The sequence below is a fragment of the Myotis daubentonii genome, chromosome 11 (genome assembly GCF_963259705.1).
Source record: "Myotis daubentonii chromosome 11, mMyoDau2.1, whole genome shotgun sequence".
NCBI classification, from domain to species: Eukaryota; Metazoa; Chordata; class Mammalia; order Chiroptera; family Vespertilionidae; genus Myotis; species Myotis daubentonii.
Genome location: NC_081850.1, coordinates 33,174,599 through 33,196,925, shown reverse-complemented (window position 1 = coordinate 33,196,925; position 22,327 = coordinate 33,174,599). Strand labels below are relative to the sequence as shown.

Here is a 22,327-nt window from a genome sequence, read left to right as displayed (position 1 = left end):
CGGGAGGATGTGGCGATGGAGGCTAACATTGAGGAAGGCCAGACCATTTTGAACTGTGCACTCTACTTGCTGAGAGCTTCCCATGCTGTATTAGTTTCTGTGGCTGCATACCACAAACTTAGCAGCTTAAAATAATAACACATTTATCTCACAGTTCTGGAGGTCGGAGGTCTGGGTGGGCTTGGCTGGATTCTCTGTTAGGGTCTCACAGCTGATGTCAAGGTGTCAGCCAGTGCTGAGAATGTGCTTCCAGGTCACTCAGCTGGCAACATTCAGGTTGTAGGACTTGAGGTCCTCATTTCTGGCTGGGTGGGGCCAACCCTGAGCTTGGAGACGGCACCCTTTTCTCATAACTTGGTTCGCCCAGTCTTCAAGCCAGCAGTGGCGCATCAAACCGTCTTGTTGCATCAGATCCTCCACGTGCTTTGAATCGATAACTTCCTCTTGAACGGGCTGAGGAAAACATTCCTTTTAAATGACTCAGATCGCAGTTCCCCCTGGATAGCCTTCCTATCTTCAGGTCATCTGATCATAGCATACCGAGATTAGAGTTTGACTGGCCAGGGCATGGGAATCCGTCCATCACCTGAGGATTCTGCATACCTCACACGCTGAAATCTTACTTAGCGCTGCTGACGCTTGAGCCCAGATCTTCCAGTGTTTGGCTACAAAACTAAGGGGCCGCATGTCACATACTCCTCTACAGGAGTGTTCGTCCTGTAAAAGAAGCTGTGGCAGTGGTACCGTTGGTCAATTTAGGGTGTCATATGGACTCCAGGCAGGTCATTGCAAGCAGTAGAAGGAGTGTGTGCCCCTATCTGCTGTAAACACAGAAGTGGCTGTTGGTTTCCAGCCTCCCATCTGGCACAGCTGCTTTTGGAGTGGCAATATCTGGCAGTAGTGGTGATGATATGGCCAAAGAAGAGGACACATTTAATATTTAAACAGCCCGCTCCCAGCCCTTTTTCTGAAATGCCCAAGAGGAGCAGCACCACTCTTGGGAAGAAGCCATCCTGGGCAGGTCGCTGGCACATCTTCGTGACAATCAGCTCCTGTGGCCTCAGCCTTGTTCTTAGCTTAGCTCCTGATTGGTCCAGCTACCCTGGGGTAGTTTGATGAGAGATTCCAGCATTTGGGGCTTGGTTTTCTGACTTGGCTTATCTGCTCCCTCAACAGAGATAGAGCACTCTGAGATAGACCCTCAGTGAGACTAGTGATGGGTTTTTTGTTGTTGTTGTGTTTTTTTTTTAAAGCATAACCTTATTGGGGTCATGGGAGAATCATTGCCTTTACCTTCCTGTCATTTACCAGGCCCTGCTTCGCCTGTTGACACCTTTCAACTATATTCTGTGTAGACACCAGCTAGCCCCCCTCCATCATCATCATTATGTTGCCATCTTCATCAAGACAGTTGATAAGGGGTGGAGGAAGCTAGGGCATTGCAACATGCCGTGCTGATGGGGAAAGAGCAACAGGAGACTCTGTGGAAATCCAAATTACCGTCATAAGGCAGCTAAGCCTCATGGGGTTTTGTTTTATCTTTTCTGATAAAAAGTGGTGAAGGACATCACTGATTACAGACCCAACCAAAAAAAAAAAACTACCCAAAACTTAAGTTGCAGCGTGACCCTGTCCTCTCAGTCCCTCTACAACTAGAGACCAGGCGGTGGCCACTTTCCATTAGGTCATTGGTGTTGGGAGGCTCCCAGGAGAGGCCAATGGTGGCTGAGGGGAAGAGTTGAGGGTGCAAAAGGCAGTGAAGGACGTAGGCAGGATGAATTAGAGGAGGCTTGAAGAAGCGGGTAAAATCAAAGGTACCTGGAGAAAAGGAAACAGCAAGGAACTAAATTACCACAGTTTTAGCTGAGCCCAAAGGATTCACCTGGGTGAGATGAGGGGACCAAGGCAGGGTGAAGAAATGGATTTACTGGGGCCTTGGTCATGGTGAGAGGATTAGAATGTGCGTTTCCATTGAGTTTTCCTGCTGGTTCTTTGTTGGAGACCTGTAGAGGTGCCCATGGGCAATTTTAGCCAATCTGTGACGAGTGGGAAGCAGTACCATAGCTGTGTGCCCAGCCTGGGTTTCCATTATTTCTTATCTGGCTCCAGAGTGGATGAGAAGTAGTGACCTGGGCCTAGAGTGTCCATGTGCAGAGAACTCTGGCCCATGTTCAGAAGTGACTAAATAGTTCAAGGGAATGCCAGTAGGCAGCCAGGTCTTTTCGTGCTCCTGGTGAGCTAGCTCTAAGAAGCCATTTGAGTGGGACAATTTATCCATGTTTGGCACCTGACGTAGGCCAAACCACATCATTCCTTTACTGTCAAGCAAATAAAAACTCATTTTGTCAGGGGCTGCCTGTGTTGGAGACTGCTTTGATTCTTTGTCACATTTGGCCCATATCTCTGCAGGGGCCTCAGGCAGCACCTGTTGATGGGTCAGGGCAGTGTTTACTCCTCCTCCTGGTCCTGATGTTAGTGGCTCTGGATGTGCCTCCTGCTCTGCTGAGACCTCTCTTGGGACCTGCAGGGGAGGTGATGGGCACCTCAGGAGTAAGTGAGGCTCATCTTGCTTTCTGCCCCAGCTCAGCTCCTAACCAGCTGTGACAGCCTTAAGTAATTCACTTCTCCACACTGGGGTGTCCTCTGTGGAATTGGGGAGATGTGTGCGATGGTCAGAAAAATCAGGAAGATGCCCTCTTGCCTTTTCTGCCCCTCCCCTATTCTTACAGGTTTATTTGGGGTGGCAGGAAAGTTAGTTGCATTGTATAACCTTTTTAAACATTGAGATGTTTTCTCTGAGTTCTCCGGGCACTCGTTATTTCTGTGTTTCCTCCCCATTCCTAACCCCCTAAAGATCTTTACATCCCAAAATATTCAGATTGATTTTAACACTTTCTGCTATGATTTGGGAACTGTATATTCCGATGGATGCAAGCAGGTGACTTTCTAGAAATCAGAGGCCAACTTAAAAGACTAAGGAAAATGAGCCAGCCCAACAATAAGACCCATGAGAGCCTCACGTGTCCAATCTGTGACTACGCTGTCACCACCGCCGTGAGAGCGGGACTGCTGCTGGGCTCTCTGGAGGCCGTTGGGCACCTGTCTCTGTTTTAGGAGTAGAAGGTGTTCCCAAGGAAGGAAAATGGTAGACAGCTGCCTCTTCCTGCTGCATCTGGGAGTGGTCAAGCTTTCGGAAGCCCTTTCTCGTCTTTAAGGAAAGATATTCGTGGGGACCTTATATTTTGAAATGGTGCCTGGCTTGCTACATGCAGAGATCCAGTATCAGGTCACGACAACGGACCTTGGGCTATTTTAAGTGCTGAGTGCACTTGGTTTCTGGACCTTCCCGCATAGTTTCGACCTCTGCTATTTTATCTGTTAGGCAATTAAAGGCATCGTGCCTAAGATCTGTAAACTTTTGAAAAACCAATGGAAATGTTTTCAAAAAACAGACAAACAGGGAAAACAACACTGGCTCCAAATTATGCAAAGAAAAGAGCAAAAATAGTAAAGTATTCTCAAAATGAAACAATTCCCATCTTGTTAGAATATTAAAAACAATAGAGGTGAGACTTTTTTTCTTCATAAGCATTTCCAAGCCCCCATGATTGCCAAGGAATCATAGTTAATCATCTATTACATGAGTTGCTGGTCAAGCAATTTAAAAGGCAAAGTCATAAAAAGCACTTCAGAACTTTGGGAGATGGCTGCGTTTTAACATGTGTGGTTTAAGAATCCTGCCATAAGAGGCCTCGAGAGTAAAGCTGTGTAGTGCTCCCCTCACTGAGCCACCTAGTCATTCTCAAAGCCCTGGCAGTTGCTGAGGTAGCCCCCATCGTGTCCTCATCACCCCTGGGTGCCTCTCCTGTCAAGCTCTCACCACACAGTTGTTTCGTCGTTCTCTTTCCTGTTAACCTAGGATAGTATGGGCTGGGTTCATCTTTTTAGGTTTGGCGTGGCCATGATTTTAAAGCTGTTTCTGAAAGCTTTATTTTTTTTAAAAGATTAATTCAGTCATTTATGAGGAAGGCTTTTGGATTCTTGAGTTTTAGTAGAGCGCTGTGGAAGTAGCAGAAGGTCAGGAATGAGACCTGTGTTGGAACCCTAGCTGTGTCAGTCGTGCGTGGCACTGTGCAGGTTCTCCCCCAGAGATGAGCCGCCTCCTCCGCAAGCTGGGAAGTACCTACTGCCCACCCTGTATTGAGAGTATTTATTAACATAATGGTTATGTATTAAATGCTTAGGATTCCTTTTAGCTGTTCAGTCCCTGGTGTGGATTCAAAACAGTCTCCTAACAGGTTAATGCCAGCATCAGTTACAGGGTTTATCTTTACATCTGGACTTGTATATACTCAGCTAGACCAGAGACAAGCCCTGGCTGGGTGGCTTAGCTGCTTAGAGTCTCATCCCAATACCCCAAGGTTACAGGTTTGATCCCCGATCAGGGCACATACGAGAATCAGCCAGTGAATACATAAATAAGTAGAACAACAAATTGATATTTCTTTCTCTTTCTCCTTTCCTCTATCTCCCTAAAATAAAAAAAAATGAATTGAATAAAAAATTAAAAGGAAAAGAGGACCAGAGACAAGATATAGCACCTGCATGCGTGTTGGGGATCAACTGCCCATGCCAAATGTTACTGAGGTAAAAAGAGGGCCTGCCGGCATCTCCGTGCAGTTCACCATGTTCCAACAGGAACCATCCAGTCAGGGGGAAGTGAAAAGGCAGGACTACTTCAGGGCTGTCAGATCCTGTGTGTACCAAACCAAAGTGAGGAACTGCAGTATCATCAGACTGTAATGCAGTCTACCAGTACAATGTAAAGGACTGCATTGTATCAGAAAACTCCTCCACCTTTCAGCTCTGCTTTCCTCAGTGTTCTCTTCCCTCTCCAGCAGGCATTTGCTATTATTCTATTCTCCCAGCAACCTTACTGGGCAGATTCCCATTACCCAATACTTAAAAAAAATTATCATTCCCAGAATTGTGTCTCCCTCTGCTGACTCCAGCATGCTTTCATTGACCAGATTGTGGGTTCTGTTCTCAGCCCTGGAGTGGTAGTGATGCCAGCCTCGCCCAAATGGTGTGGATTAAGAGGCGGTTCCAAAAGCAAAAGCTGAATGCTTTCTACAAAGAGGAGAGCGGACACTGGGAAGGCAGAAACAACAGTTGTCCACGATAGGGTGCATTAACTAATTCCCTGAATATTCTTGAAAGAATGTCCCACAATACTGCCTGCCCACCACCATCTTTCACCATCCAAAAATCTTCCAGCATTGTGGTATAGAATTGGGCAGGCTAGGATGTACTCAGTTCAACAAATGTTGCCTGACAAAGGCAAGATCTTTGTATCCAGAAGGCCAAGGTTGATATGAACACTGGGCAAAAGTTCATCATTTTAGCCAGTGGTATTCTTGAGCAAAGTGGGAGCACATCCAGGATGCTAACATGGGGAGAAGTGGCAGTGACCAGGTCCAATGGAGCAGCGTGTGAATTGTGGGTCAGGAGGAAGAGTAGGGGCCGGTCTGAAGGAGAGGAGCCTCCGCAGTGTCTGGAATGGCAGAATCAGGAGTAGGGGACGAAGATTGGAGTTTTTTCCATTTCCTGGAGCTTTTTTCCATTTCCTGGAATACAAGAATTAAAAAACAACATAAAGAGCTGCCTATGGAAAAACAGTGAAGACATATACTAGTATAAGTGATGACAGGATATTAGAATGGGAGTATGATAGATGTTTCTCTTACTTTCCAGTAATTTGCACTATTTTGGTTATATATATATATATATATATATATATATATATATATATATATATATATATATACTAGGGGCCCGGTGCACAAAAATTTGTGCACTCGGGGGGGAAGGGGGGGGGTCCCTCAGCCTGGCCTGTGCCCTCTAGCAGTCTGGGACCCCTCGGGAGATAACGACCTGCTGGCTTAGGCCTGATCCCGGGTGGCAGAGGGCAGGCCCAATCCCTAGGTGCAGCCCCTGGTCGGGCTCAGAGCAGGGCTGATTGGGGAGTTGGGGCGCCGTCCCCTGTCACACTCAAGGCAGGGTCGATGGGGAGGTTGTGGAGCAACCCCCTGTCACACACAGAGCAGGGCCAATCAGGGGGGTTGGGGCTCTGTACCCTGTCACGCACAGAGCAGGGCCCATCAGGGGGTTGGGGTGCTGCCCTCTATCACCCACAGAGCAGGGCGGATCAGGGGGTTGGGGCGCCGCCACTCTCACACTCAGGGCAGGGCTGATGGGGAGGTTATGGCTCTACCCCGTCACACACAGAGCAGGGCCCGTGGGGGGGGGGGGGGCGGAGCTCCCCCCTATCAGGCACAGAGCAGGGTGGATAGGGAGGTTGTGGCCCCGCCCCCTGTCACACACAGAGCCGCAGGGCGATCAGGGGGTTTGGGTGCTGCCCCCTGTCACGCTGATTCCAGTGCCGGGAGGCCTCACGGCTCCGCTGATCCCAGTGCTGGGAGGCATATTACCCTTTTACTATATAGGGTAGAGGCCTGGTGCACGGGTGGGGCCGGCTGGTTTGCCCTGAAGGGTGTCCTGGATCAGGGTGGGGGTCCCCACTGGGGTGCCTGGCCAGCCTGGGTGAGGGGCTGAGGGCTGTTTTCAGGCTGGGAGTGACTGAAGCTCCCAACCGCTCCTTTTTTCCTTTTTTTTTTTTTTTTAATTCTGTGCCAGCTTTAGCTTGAGGCTTGGCTCCAGCTCTTAGGCCTCTGGCTGAAAGTAGGTTTCTGGCCTTTGCTTACAATGTTGCGAATCTGCTGGCTGAAGTTGGGCGTATTTGTTACAGAGTTTCTTAAACTGCCAGCTCAGAGGCAGCGGCAGGCGGGGAACGTTGGTTTCCTCCGTCACTGAGGCAACCAAGCCTCATGTTAGTTTCAAGCTGCCTGGCTGCCGGCCGCCATCTTGGCTGACAGTTAATTTGCATAACTTGCTGATTAGCCAATGAAAAGGGTATCGGTTGTACGCCAATTACCATGTTTCTCTTTTATTAGATAGGATATATATATATATATATACACACACACACACACACACACACACACATACACACACATACTACACACGTATACATATCTGTTTATGGATGCATGCATGTATGCTTAGTTATATTAAGAATTTCAGGTACAACTCTTGTGATTTTCTATCCACTCCAAGGTAAATAAAGTTCAGGCATCCCCTTTGTCCCACTCTTCTGCATTTTCCCTCAAAGAAAGAAAACAAAGCACACACACAAGTGACTGACTTGTGATGTGGCAGGGGCCTGGGGAAGGAGGTACCACAGATGGAGGTAATCTTGACGGAGTGGCCTGCCTATAGTGCTGGATAAGTGCCTTAGGCTCCTGCACCTTAGCCCTCTTTCAGGGCCAGCAGCAGGATTAGGAGTCAGACCACTGTGCTCACCTCCAGTTTAGAGCCCGTTCGGGCCACTGTAGCACTTCCCAGGCATGTTCCATGGTGCACTAGCATCATGGGATGCTTTCCCTGCAAAAGGCACAGCAGAGGTGTAGACGACATTGCACTCTGCAGCCCAGAAGTGGAGAGTCACTAGATACATTAGCATAGTTCCGAGAAGTACGGCAGCTGAAGCTGTTGTTGGTTAACCCACTGTTTTTAAGCTGACTTGACCACGGGACTTTCCATACCCTGCTTTCCCTACCCTACCCCACCCCCCTCCAAGAAAAGGTATTGCATGTAGCGCTCTTATTCTGCAGATCATGCTTTAGGGATTCCTGGTCTAATAGGCTTGTCAAGGAAAAGGCAAACTGTTCCATTCTTGATTATGTAGGATTTGTGAGAAGCTGAGCAGTTGTAGGGAACCGGGTGGAAAATCCGGGCCTCATACCTAATCCTTGCCCCAGCCTATAGCATCGACCACCCACACACATAAGCTTCAAGTCAGTGGCCACCAGCCCCATCCAGCCCTTTACCATCTTCTGGGCTTCTAGGAATTAGAGGGGTCAGGTATGTGAATAGACGGGGACTTGACCTTTTTCCCATCATGAGATAATTATAACCTCTTCTGTTTCTTGAGAGTCACACTGTTCTTTTCTTTTGGGCCCAGAGCCTTCACGTGGCATGAGAGCCCCGCTTGAGCTCTTAGCAAGGGGTTGGAAGGTGTGTGTAGAAGTTCTGTTGATTGGGAGGGTCCAGGGAAAGTGCCAGAGGATTGTGGAAGATTACCCGTCTTGATAATGGGTCAGGGAGAACCTCCTGGAAAGGGGGACCATGGAGAAATGGTTGGCCATACTTCTGAGCCCCTAAACACCTGGATTTTCAGAGAACTCTGACCGAGGCACCACCTGCTAGCAGTTACCACCAAGATGCAGAGACAGTGGACCTGGGATGGGCTTTTTAAATGGTTTTTTAACAAGCCCTGGCCACCCCCACTCCTCTGCTGATGGGCTTTCCAGAACTTAACGTGGGTGCTTTTTAAAGCTTAGATCCTGTCAGCAATTTTCAGCTGGTATGCCGTAAGAATTTTTAAAACATGCAATACCTGACTATTTAGACTGGGGCACTGACCTCTTTTCCCTTAATTTGTCAAATAAAAAAATGATAACAGCCAACACAATAGCCATCTGGTGTGAATGAATCAATATTAGACCTATGTGTTTTGTCAGATCAGCAAAAGATATATTTTTTGGTGTGCCCCAGACTTTTGGTAATTGGTGTATGTGTGTCATGAGACGAAAAAGGTTGAAAATCGCTGCTGTACACCAGGAATAAACTTCTGCAGTTCTTGACAGTCTGAATAGGTGCTATTTGCAGACTTGAGCTTTGTCTTTTGGGAGTTCAGAAGGTGAAATAGCTGCAAAGGTTCAGAGACCTGAATTTGTGACCCAGGTTAGGAAATAATGAAGAGAACTTGAACTCTCTGACCATCTACCTGAAAGGAAGAAGAGAGCAAAAAGAAGTGTAAAGCAACTTAACCTTGGAGGGAAAAGAGCATGTGATGAGTGCCTTTGTTGACAATACTGAGGAAACAGCTGTGTCAAAACAAGGGGCCGGCCTCCCCCTCCCAGAGTATCAGCCGGTCAGCTGCTCTAGTCCCTCAGGGCTGTTCTACTTGTCTTATCTGTTTGCTAGGGAAATCACGTGCCCCAGAGGACTGCACACGTAATACGACTTGTACATTCTTTTGTGACTGTTTCCCAATATTAAAAACTATTGCTGTTATGAATAATCCATGAATTCATTTTGAAGCATTACTGAATTTGTACTCTTCCCATTACGTACTTACGTATTCTACCATGTAGAAGACAGGTCTGTGAAAATGTTAGATGTTTTAAAAGAGGACCCCATGCTTTTTTGAAAAGGTTGGAGTGACTGTTGTATAATTATTTTCCCCCCAATAGTAGTCGTCTGTTGGTTACGTACTTTGGTAATGTGATTATTCTGGAACGGTCTGGAATGGTGGTTGCCAACCTTTTGGACCTCAAGACCACCAGTGATCTGCAGACCACCAGTTGGCGACCGCTGGTCTGGAAGGTTTGAACCTCTTGGCACATACCTTGACTGTCTGCTTGTATTTATGTGCATGGGAAAGTAGGTTAGGAGAGAGGGGGGGGGGACTATTAAGTCATTCTCAATCATCATTCAAAGAGATGAAGTTCCATTTGACATCACCGATCTGCTGTTACTAAGATGCTGTCTAAACTGAGCCTTCTCCCTTTGAGATGAAGTGCTTTCTTTCCTCGTGATGTCTTCCTCTACAAGCAGCAGCCTTCCATGGTGCCAAGTGTTCAGATTTGCCCTGACTGCTTTATGGATTGTAAAACACTTCCATGCACATTATCTCATTTCATCCTCACAGGCACATCTATTTAGATTTAGAGGAGCTTTGACACTTATTCAAAGTCACAGAACTGGAACATGGTCTGATCAGCTCTGAATCATGACATGTGAATGTCTCTAGAGGTCATACCTTGGTGTCCTTTGAAATGATATTCTTTAAATATTTGTTCAGTACTAACTTAGAGTTGAGAGGATGAGCACTTTTTGAAGGAAGGGTAGATGCTAGACATGGAGGATGCTAGGGGTAGCACTCCAGTTTTTGTCTTCTCAGTAGATCTGTTTTGTCCTCTTTTGTTGCCCATGCATTCCCCCTTTCAGTTATATTAATCAAGATTTTCTTTTTTAGTGTAAGTGACTGAATACAAATAGGCTTAAGCAAAAGTGGGAATGTATTGACTCATTTAAAGGAGAAGTCCAAGGATGCATCTCATTTTGGGCCTAGCTGTATCCAGGGGCTTATAAGATGCCATTAAGACCATCACTTTTGCTCCCTATCTCTGGTCTTTCTCCTGCTTTGTTCTCTAGTAGAGTCTCCCTACTGATGGTATTAAGAGACCATCAGAAGTGCTTGGTTTACGTTATGTCTTCCCAGCAGCCCCAACAGAAATTTTCTCTAATAGTTCCTAACAATATCCCCAGAGTTGAAAAACATGGAAGTGATTTAGGTTATTTGCCCAAACAGGAACCAGAGAGATTGGCTGCTCTGATTGGCCATGCCTTGGTCACATGCCAATTCCTAGAGCCTGGTGGAGTCAAACCATATGGGAGTCCAACTCCCAAACCACATGCACTGAAAGTGGGGGAAGTGGTTTCCCAAGGAAAATATGGCTTCTGGTGCCAAGATATAGGGAAATGGATGCTGCACAGGCCAAGGCAGCAAGTATGTAATACAGATGTGTTCTTCTGTCCCTATAAATACCCAGAAGCTTATCAAACTATTCTTTAAACAACATTCAGAATGCTCCTTAAGCAGAATGCTGACCAATACAGTTTTCTCTGTTACATTACAGAGTGGCTCCATAGGCAGTTTCTCAACTGGCTCCCTCTTATTCCAACTCACCAGGTAAGGAAGTTGAAGGACAGAGCGACTTGGCCCATGTAGCGCAGCCAGGACAGGGCAGAGTTCGGACTAGATCCTGGCCCTAGAACCACTAAGCACTGCTGACTTTGCCACTTGGACAAGCCCAGCAGCACAGCCTTGCTTATCCCACAACCCACCCTGGTTGTGGCTGCTAGCTGGTCATACCTTGAGATCTCCAGACTTAGAAATGAAGCCCGTGTGGCCCAACATAATCACAACCTACTTAAGGCTCTGCAGAGGGTGTGTAGCCACTGTGGCCACTGCAGTGGACTCTGTCTAGCCTGCAAAATATGGTCAGTGATTTAGGTAAGAGTCCCCAGAGAGAAAGTAAATGGAGGAATACACTCTATGTTGTTAAAAGGAATAGCTCAGGCATGTGAGATTGGGAAGGTACATCACTTTTGTCTTTAGGTATTCCCTGTTGTTGGAGTGATTTAAAAGGAGGCACTGAGCTGCAGTGGGATGTCTGGAAGAACCACTTTTGGCCCTGAATGCTAGGTTTGAGAAAGACTGGCAAAGGACCTCTAACGGGGAGCTGGAGGGTTGGGGGACAAGATTCCGGACTCAAACATGAGGCTGCCACATACCTAGAAAAGTTGTCTTCAAAGGATAAGGACCCTTGTTCTCAGTGGCACTGACTCTACGAGACAATGTACTTGGCACACTGGACCTAACACTGTTGTCTGGTGGCATGATGACCAGTGTCCCCTTCCCTTCTGGGAAATTTTACAAGAAGAGAAAATAACTAAGCTAGCCACACCTAGAGTTGGACTTAAAATGGAATTTGTTAGCTTATTGACTGGGCTTCATTCCAAGTGACTTCAGACTTGTTCGTCATCAAATGTGTCCTGAAAACATTTGCCATTGCTGAGGACATCTAGAATGATAAAGTGTAAAACCTAAGGCTACAGATAGTTTTCTAGATATTTATAACAAAGGGCTCCTGTGTGTGTGTGTGTGTGTGTGTGTGTGTGTGTGTGTGTGTGTGTGTGTGTGCATGCACGCACGCTGGGAATTGAACCAGCAACATTTCAGTGTACGGGACCATGCCCAACCAACTTGAGTCACATTGGCCAGAGCAAAGGGCTCCTTTTTTGAAATAAGGATCTCATCTTCCCAGGTGATCACTCTGAGGAAGATGCTATTTATTTGCTCAAGCTGGGATGCCCTTCACATCATTGACCTGAGAATGCCTGTGGCACCAGCTATACTTGGGACTGTCCTTCTTGCCCTTTTCTCTCTGCTGATTGCTTCCCAGAGGGGTCTGGATCTATCCCCACATTTACTTCACTTACTTTCTTCTCTTGCACTAAGTGAAATCTACAGTGGCCAGACTGGCGGTTGCCATGGATGTATCCTTTTGAATCATTGGTACATAGAAACACAATTCTGGGTCACTAAGGACGTGATAGTTTTGGGTATTGGGTTTTTTCTTATAGAGTCTATAAGAAAGAGAGAGAGAGAGAGAGAGAGAGAGAGAGAGAGAGAGAGAGAGAGAGAGAAAGAAGGAAGGAAGGAAGGAAGAAAAAGAAAAGAAAGAAGGAAGGAAGGAAGGAAGGAAGGAAGGAAGGAAGGAAGGAAGGAAGGAAGGAAGGAAGGAAGGAAGGAAGGAAGGAAGGAAGGAAGGAAGGAAGAAAGAAAGAAAGAAAGAAAGAAAGAAAGAAAGAAAGAAAGAAAGAAAGAAAGAAAGAAAGAAAGAAAGAAAGAAAAGAAAAGAAAAGAAAAGAAAGAAATGATGATAAATTGAGTCATTTTTTTTTCTGTTTTCCCTTATCAACAAAAGTGAAACCTTTTAGAACTGCAAAAGCAATGTACCTGGAGTAAGATGAAATTCTAAACCTTCAAGAGATGGGCGTTGGAAGGATATGCCTAGAGGGGTAGGGGTGAGTCACATGAGTGTGGAAGCCAGCTGGGCACAGAGAAGCTGGCCAAGAACTCTACTGTGTGTCCCCGGGGGTCTTTGGGCTGGATTTCCCCTGGACCTATACCCATGATGGCACATGGTATGGTGTGAGAGTAGGTTATCCTTTTTTTAAAAATTTTGTTTTATTCCTTAAAGTATTACAAAGAGTATTACATATGTCTCCTCCCCCCCCCCCCCCCCCCGAGAGAGTAGGTTATCCTTAAGGATAATTCCAACTTCAGAATTTGACACCTTTAAGTGGTATATAAAAAACTGAGAGCAACGATAAAATAAAAATCCCAGACCCAGGATTTTGTTTCTCTCCTCCATGACAATCTTCCCTGAACAGCCATCTTGGTGGCCTTGGTGATACCATCCTTTCTCAAGGTGGTGACGAACTTGGTGCGATGTTTGCCTATCCCATAGCTTCCTCGTCTTCCAAAGGCTGAGGGCTCAGGTTGGCCTCTGGGATGAGTGAAGAGAAGAGAAAGGCTGGACAGGGCCCCGAGGCATAGGCAGTTATGGGGCCGGATGAGGGAAGGAGAGGCAGGGCTGCGTCAGTGCCCTGGGGGAGATTCATCTTACACGGAAGCCTGACCTGGATTCCTTGACTGCTGTGGGATCTCAGTCACCAGAACCTGTGTGGACTAAAGGACAAGAACAGTTTGGTCTACTCCTTGGTGATGACCTCACTCGGACATTAAATTAATAAATCCAATTGAATGGAGCCTTTGCTGGGAATCGAGGATCTGGCATGTAGGGGATTTTTTGTTTCTGGAGCCACAACATGCACTTTCTTACTCTTGAGGTTATTCTTTTTCAGTAGGAAAGTGGCTCCCCCCTTTCCCCTCCACACCCCTACTCTTTGATGAAGCTTGAAACTATACTCAGCAGCTGCTCTCACACTAAGCTGGAGGGTCAGGAGTGTCCAGGGTGGGAGGTCCTCCCAACAGGCAGAGTGAGGAGTTTGCTCGTGAAGAAGATTATGATCTGTTTAGAAGAAAAACTCTACAGAGGAAAAATATTTGCGTGACAATTACTACCTCATCTTCTGAATGTCTCTTGCAGCTCTTTGAGACTACATTTCCAACAGAACCATGGAGCTCTCAGCATAGGCACTTTTGTCCTGTCCTGGTGATGTGTCAGATCATCTCCACCTCCTGTTAGTTTGCTGCGGAGAACAGGAAGCCAAGCTGGGGTCTTCTCTCCTGTGTGTCTCTTAGGGACAGAGATGTCAGGTTTTGTGCTTACTTCATCTCGTGTCCTGTCCTCCCCTGCCCTCCCTTTCTTGTGTCCTGGGTTGGCTGTCCAGTAGTAGGGTCAGGTATGGGGCTCTCTGTTTCTATGCTTTCCAGGATGACTACCACACACACAGCCAGACACCAGCTGAGAATGAGGCCTTTGATGCCAGCTGTTGGTTACCTGTCTTGCTGCTGGCTCTGCCAAGGCCTGTGATTCCTTCTGTCTCCATTTTCCCACCTTGCAGCCAGTCACAAATAGCAATTTCCTCAGATGTTTGAATTCTTTGGAAATTGGGTTCTGAACTCGGTTACACTGGGGTTGACTATGGGCCACCCTATCAGAATTTCCATCTAGGACTCTGGTTTCCCTAGAGCAAAAGGAAAATAAAACTGTGACCGGGATCAAACCATGACCTTCTCGTAGGTCAACACTCAACGCTAGCTGGGCGACAGAATATCTATCTGCCAGCACCTTTGTGATCTGCCGGAGGGCTTTCTGCGGCCACTCCCACTGTAGAGGGACCAGTCCTTAACCAAAGACTGACATGTGTCAGTACAGAATATTAAAACCAAACCAGCCCTAACCGGTTTGGTTTAGTGGATAGAGCGTCGGCCTGCAGACTGAAAGGTCCCAGGTTCGATTCCGGTCAAGGGCATGTACCTTGGTTGGGGGCACATACCCAGTAGGAGGTGTGCAGGAGGCAGCTGATCGATGTTTCTAACTCTCTATCTCTCTCCCTTCCTCTCTGTAAAAAATCAATAAAAAAAATAAAAAAAATAAACCAAACCAATTATTTACTACCAACCTAGAGGCAAAGAATGTCCCTCATTCTACAATCAAAATACAAGTTTTGACAAAATACAAAAGACTGCAGTCTTATTAATATCCTTTTTTTTGTTGTTGTTGATCCTCACCCAAGGATATTTTTCTATTGATTTTTTAGAGAGAGTAGAAGGGAGGGGAGAGACAGAGAGAAAGGAACATTGATTTGAGAGAGACACAACAATTGGTTGCCTCCTACACACACCCTGACTAGGGTGGGGATTGAGCATGCAACCGGAATCAAACCCAGTACCCTTTAATCCAGCGGTTCTCAACCTGTGGGTCGCGACCCCTGAAAATACATCCTGCATATCAGATATTTACGTTATGATTTATAACAGTAGCAAAATTACAGTTATGAAGTAGCAACGAAAATAATTTTATGGACTCTGTGGGGGAGGAAACCAAGATGGCGGCATAGGTTAACGCCGGAGATTGCTGCCTCGAACAACCACTTCAAAAAACAACTAAAAGACGGAACGGACATCATCCAGAACCACAGGAAGGCTGGCTGAGTGGAAATTCTACAACTAGGAGGAAAGAGAATATCATACCCAGACTCAGAGGAGGCGCAGTGCTGAAGTGAAATACTAGGGTGCGGAGTGCACGCGGGAGCGGGCTGGAGGCAGAGGGCGCGGTTGTTGTTTTCAATCGGGAGGGAGTTTCAGACTCTGAGCTCCAGATCCGGGCGAGTCTCTAGGGACCCAGACTCAAACGGGAGAAGCGGGACTGTCTGGCTTCGGTCGGAACTCGAAGGCAGCTTTCTCTCCGAGGTTTGCAGCGGTTGCCGGGACACTGTGAGGCAGAGCCCCTAGGGACGGAACTGAGAGCAGCCATAACTGCTCGCTCCAGCCCGCCCTGTAGATCCCCGGGGACCCGCCCTGCCCAAGCCCTGCGCAGAGCCATTTGCCGGATAGCCTCAGGCAAACGCTAGATTAGCACTGCCCTAGAGATCCAGCACAGAAGCTCTCCCACTACAGACACAGCGGACTCTCATAGCCAGTTAGCCTGGAGGTCAAATCACCCCCGGTATTGCCGACAACATTCAAGGCTTAACTACAACAAGACTGCGCACAAAGACCACTAGGGGGTGCACCAAGAAAGCATAAAAAATGCGGAGACAAAGAAACAGGACAAAACTGTCAATGGAGGATATTGAGTTCAGAACCACACTTTTAAGGTCTCTTAAGAACTGTCTAGAAGCCACCGATAAATGTAGTGAGATCCTCAAGAAATCTAATGAGACCCTCGATGTTATGATAAAGAACCAACTAGAAATTAAGCATACATGGACTGAAATAACGAATACTATACAGACTCCCAACAGCAGACCAGAGGAGCGCAAGAATCAAGGCAAAGATTTGAAATGCGAAGAAGCAAAAAACACCCAACCAGAAAAGCAAAATGAAAAAAGAATCCGAAAATACGAAGATAGTGCAAGGAGCCTCTGGGACAGCTTCAAGCGTACCAACATCAGAATTATAGGGGTGCGAGAAGATGAGAGAGAGCAAGATATTGAAAACCTATTTGAAGAAATAATGACAGAAAACTTCCCCCACCTGGTGAAAGAAATAGACTTACAGGTCCAGGAAGCGCAGAGAACCCCAAACAAAAGGAATCCAAAGAGGACCACACCAAGACACATCATCATTAAAATGCCAAGAGCAAAAGACAAAGAGAGAATCTTAAAAGCAGCAAGAGAAAGAAACCCAGTTACCTACAAGGGAATACCCATACGACTGTCAGCTGATTTCTCAACAGAAACTTTGCAGGCCAGAAGGGAATGGCAAGAAATATTCAAAGTGATGAATACCAAGAACCTACAACCAAGATTACTTTATCCAGCAAAGCTATCATTCAGAACGGAAGGTCAGATAAAGAGCTTCACAGATAAGGAAAAGCTAAAGGAGTTCATCACCACCAAACCAGGATTATATGAAATGCTGAAAGGTATCCTTTAAGAAGAGGAGGAAGAAGAAAAAGGTAAAGATACAAATTATGAACAACAAACATGCATCTATCAACAAGTGAATCTAAGAATCAAGTGAATAAATAATCTGGTGATCATAATAGAATCAGGGACATAGAAAGGGAATGGACTGACTATTCTTGGGGGGGAAAGGGGTGTGGGAGATGCGGAAAGAGACTGGACAAAAATCGTGCACCTATGGATGAGGACAGTGGGCGGGGAGTGAGGGTGGAAGGTGGGGTGGGAACTGGGAGGAGGGGAGTTATGGGGGGGAAAAAAGAGGAACAAATGTAATAATCTGAACAATAAAGATTGAAGAGAAAAAAAAAACAACTTAAAAAAAAATAATTGTATGGTTGGGGGTCACCACAACATGAGGAACTGTATTAAAGGGTCACGGCATTCGGAAGGTTGTGGGACAGCACTCCACCCACAACCAGCTAGGGCATATCCTTCTACTTACAAATGTTGAGTAAGGATTAAGGAACAAGTCCTTCCTTGCATTTCTGCAGCTGCCTCCTACTTGGTTTCCTGACTCCAATCTTATTTCCCTTGGATCTACTTCTGAGTGACCTTTGAAATGCAAATATGATTTTTAAGCTTTATGAGAGCCAAGGTGAGGTATGTCTCCCTTGTATCTTCAGCAGCTAGCAATGCCTGCTCATAGTAGGCACCCAGTAAGTGTTTATTGACTGGATAGTATCTGAAACCCCCAGCTCATGAGCGGATTATATCGCAAAAGATTTCTCTTGTAAGGAGGTCTTTGGAATTTGGAATACATTGGAATACAATGATAGGTGATTTTCAGCTTGTCAGACTAGCTTCTGAAAACCAAGTTTACCCATGATGTAGCCTAACCATAGTCCCAACTTTCCTGGTTCCATTGAGCAGGAGAGCATAAGACAGTGATGGCAGAGGTGACACGCAAACTCATTTTTATGGTTGATTATTTTTTTTTTGTTAAATGGCATTTAAATATATAAAATAAATATCAAAAGCATAAGTCTTTGTTTTACTATGGTTGCAAATATCAAAAAATGTCTGTATGTGACATGGCACCAGAGTTAAGTTAGGGTTTTTCAAAATGCTGACACGCCGAGCTCACGAGGTTCGCCATCACTGGCATAAGATGAAGAAGGGAGGAGGAAGAAATGGAAGGATAGGCATTAGGAGCCATTGGAAATGGGATCATGTGTGGTTAACATCTTCGTTTTCACACTTTCTTCTTTGCACTTCTCTGTCACTGTGAGTTCCTTTTCTGCACCTGTTCCCCACCATGCCTTCCCCAACTGTAGCAACGCTCCCTCTTACCTTCTCCACACTGCCAATCACAGTCCTATTCCGAGTGGAAGTAAATTCAAATACTAAAAGGAAAGTGCCCTGATTTGGGCAAATTCATACCCCAGATGTATGTTTAATAGCTCTTTAACCTTCCTAGAGATGTTTCCAATTTTAAAAAATCAACATACATTAAATGAATCTTTAATTAGTAGAAGTCACTATTAACAAGAAATGAAGAAAATATACATATAGTGGAAGATATTTGGGGGCAGTCACTCTCATCAACCTTTCAGCCTTTTTTTAGAGCTAATTAGATTATTCTGAATTTTTATAACCGTAGTTTTTAATTCTTTATTTTTAAAATTTTTATTAAATTTATTGGGGTGACGTTGGTTAATAAAATTATACAGGTTTCAGGTGTACAATTCTATAATACATCATCTGTATATTGTATTGTGTGTTCACCACTCCAAGTCAAGGCTCCTTCCATCACCATTTATCTCCCCTTTACCCTTTTCTAGCTCTCCTCAACCCCCTTTCCCTCTGGAAATCACCATGCTTCTATTTTGTTTGTTTTGTTCATTAGATTCCACATATAAGTGAAATAATATAGTACTTGTCTTTCTCCGAGGGGCTTATACTTAGCATAATACTCTCTATGCTGTCTCAAAAGGTAAGATGTCTTTCTTTTTTTATGTCTGAATAGTATTCCATTGTGTAAATTTTTATCCATTCATCTACTGATGGGCACTTGGACTGCTTCCAATAATGCTGTATATAACTTAGGTTCTTAAAGATCCCTCCCTGTCTCTTTTTCCCCACAGGCCTGGTTGACAAGGGGACATTTGAATGAGCACTGTTGTGGGTGGAAGGTCTACAAAGTGGGTCCTTTTTCATTGCCTTTCCTGATTTGCCCCCTCCTTGGTGGCTTTGCTCCAGCGATGTGCACCTTTGACCTTGCTCTGCCTGTGGGGACACTAGAAGGAAGCCCAACCTCAAACTGTGGTCAGCATCAAAGAGCAAGAATCAGGACAATTGGAGGGAATTTCTAATGGGATAGTCTGGGGATTTCCATTCTAACATTTGTATTCTCTTTAATTCTGTGTTATTCAAATGCATTTAAATTCTGCCCCCACAAAGAACTATGTGACCAGGGGATTTCTGCTTTTGCAGCTGTAGGAAAGAAATAGGCTTAGAAAGGATTAAAGTGATAGTTTTCTAGGGTCACACAGTTACTTAGAAAAGAGCACATCTCCCTGCTTCTAATCCTATTCTTTTTTCATAAAACATAGATACTTCATATCACTTAAACTATAAGTTTCACCTTAATAAGCTTAAAGATTACCTCTCCCCTCTTGAGACAGAAAAATAATAAATTTATACTTGCAGCATTTCCCTGTTGGCAGGAGATAACATTTCTCAAAGTATGTTATTCCATTGAACACTGGTTGTTTTTAGAAGGGTTTCAAACACAAAAGTCTACTCTCTGCCATCTTGGAGACTTATGGGGCATATTAAGCATATTTAAAGGTTCTGAGAAATCCAGCTACAATAAAAATCAAAGTTTGTTGAACTCAGCAATCCCCAATCTTACTTGGTTAAGAAATTCTTCCCTGTCCTTCTCCCTCTCTCCATCCCTCTCTCCTTCCCCTCCTCCTTTCCTTTCTTTCTTCCTTCCTTTTCATGAAACATCATTACCAATTAAAACACTTCGGGAAGTGTGGTAGGCAGTTAGACAGACATGAGCAGAGCAAGGACTATGGGCTGGTACAGAAGGCCACCAGGGTAGAAAGCCCCAGGTGCCTAGCAAAGGACAATTGTAGGATGGGAACTCACCCCCAGGGTGACTTTTCCTCCCCTAGCACATAGATCAGTGGTTCTCAACCTACCTAATGCCGCGACCCTTTAATACAGTTCCTCATGTTGTGGTGACCCCCAATTTCATTGTTACAAATTGAACATAATTAAAGCATAGTGATTAATCACAAAAACAGTATGCAATTATATATGTGTTTTCCGATGGTCTTAGGCAACCCCTGTGAAAGGGTCGTTCGACCCCCAAAGGGGTCGTGACTCACAGGTTCAGAACCGCTGATGTAGATGATCATGAGGTTTGGACCCCCTGACCTTTCCTCCCTAGAGATAGATAACCTTTAGGCCTTAGTTGTATTTCAGCCCTAGGCCCAGAAAAGACAACAAAACCAGACCAGCAACTCCATGGCTGCCCTCAGGCACCCATTGAATAATGACCCCCTGCCCTGGTGCTGACCAATCAATCAGTGGAGACCACAACCCTAAATGGACATACTGGACATACCAGGAAAACTGCTGAATAGTCTATTGAGATCTTCTCCTGGGACCTCCCCTAAAATCTCCACCCTTAAAACCCTTAAAATGGATGACCCAGTGCACTCTCCCTCCTGGGAGCATGCCTTCTCCCTCCCCAACCCCCTCCCTGCCCCAGGCACATTGTCATTGGCTTCCTCACTCTCAGACTCCAAGGGCTCTTCCTTTACCTCTATAATGTGTTTCCTAAGCCCATTTCTTCCACAAATTACTTCCACCTCTATGATTTACCAAACAAATGTTCTCTTACAATTGGGTCTTGGCTCTGAATTCTTTCCTAGCCAGAATCCAAGTCAGACACCTGATGCCATTCCCACTGCCTACAACAGGAAGTACAGTGGGGCCTTGACTTACGAGTGTCCCAACTAACGAGTTTTTCGAGATATGAGCCGTCTCTCCGCCGATTTTTTTGCTTTGAGTTGCGAGCTAAAATTCGGGTTACGAGCCAGCTTCAGATACCCCACTGCTAGTAGGCGCAGCGAACGTCACAGTGAGTGCCACAACATCAGCCCAGCATCACGTGTCTCACTCGTTCACTTTTTGATTTGACATACAAGTAATTTGAGTTACGAGCTCCGTCACAGAACGAATTAAACTCGTAAGTCAAGGCCCCACTGTATACCCTCCTTTCTTTTTTTAAAAAAATATATTTTATTGATTTTTTACAGAGAGGAAGGGAGAGGGATAGAGAGTTAGAAACATCGATGAGAGAGAAACATCGATCAGCTGCCTCCTGCACACTCCTCACTGGGGATGTGCCCGCAATCAAGGTACATGCCCTTGACCGGAATCGAACCTGGGACCCTTGAGTCCGCAGGCCGATGCTCTATCCAGTGAGCCAAACCCGTTAGGGCTACCCTCCTTTCTTCTACCTTTATATTTGAGTGTTCCATTTACTTCAATGGCTTCATCTACTATCCATATGCTGATTCTTCTTAATCTTTTTTATCTGTAGTTAAAATCTCGCTTTAGCCAGCCCAACTGAGGCGAGAAGTATTAGACAGAGACTTTAACTGTTGTCTACTGCAGAAGAGGTAGAGTTTAGACACTGAGATTAGCCAAATTAAAAATAAAATCAATACTTTTCAGAGATATATCAGAATCAAGAACCTCTACAATGTATTTTTACAGTGTTCATATAAAGCCCAAAATCCTATATAATAAAAGGCTAATATGCAAATTGTCCCCTGGACCAGGACTTTGACCAGGAGTTCAACCAGTATTTGGACCACGGGTGGGGCCAGCCAGCCAACTACCCACAGCCCTTTTCCCCCGCTGCCCCCTACCCCCGGCTGGCCCGATTGCCCTGATCGAGATGGGCTGACTGGACTCCGCCCATGCACGAATTTGTGCACCAGGCTTCTAGTTTCTAGACATAAAAAGAAATAGGATAATGTGATTCCATACTCAAGGAAAAAAGAATCAATGGAGATCAACCTTAAAATTACTCAGATGTTGGATTTGGCAGATAAAGATTAAAAAAACACACACAGCTATTATAACAATTCATAGAGATAAAGGAAAATATGCTCATCATAGAAGAACAAATAGAAAATCTCAGCAGAAAAAGAGAGCATGTTTTTATACACTTGAGGGTATATGTAGCAGCTTGTTTTAGATTGCAAATATCAGACATCATTGTCAAATTGATAAACAATGGGGCTCATCTGGGTAGAAGTGTAATAGTAGTGTAGACTTCAGGTGCAGTATGTTCAGGGCTTTCAGTCCATTCTCTTCAACCACCTTGGCTCTTCCATTCTCATGTCTTGCCCATCCTCTGTCTGGTTTCCCTCATGGTTGCAAGATGGTGCCAGCAGTAACTACAGTTTCTTTTCATACCTAGCACTTAAGAGACACTAGCTTCTCC

At 45.4% G+C, this 22,327-nt stretch overlaps 2 pseudogenes; one reads left to right on the top strand and one right to left on the bottom strand.

Moving 5' to 3' along the window:
- Positions 1 to 22,327, top strand: part of LOC132211938 (peroxiredoxin-like 2A) — a 92,339-nt pseudogene that overhangs the window by 2,136 nt on the left and 67,876 nt on the right.
- The window catches only part of LOC132212711 (PRELI domain-containing protein 1, mitochondrial-like), a 30,507-nt pseudogene continuing 9,780 nt past the window's right edge, over positions 1,601 to 22,327 (bottom strand).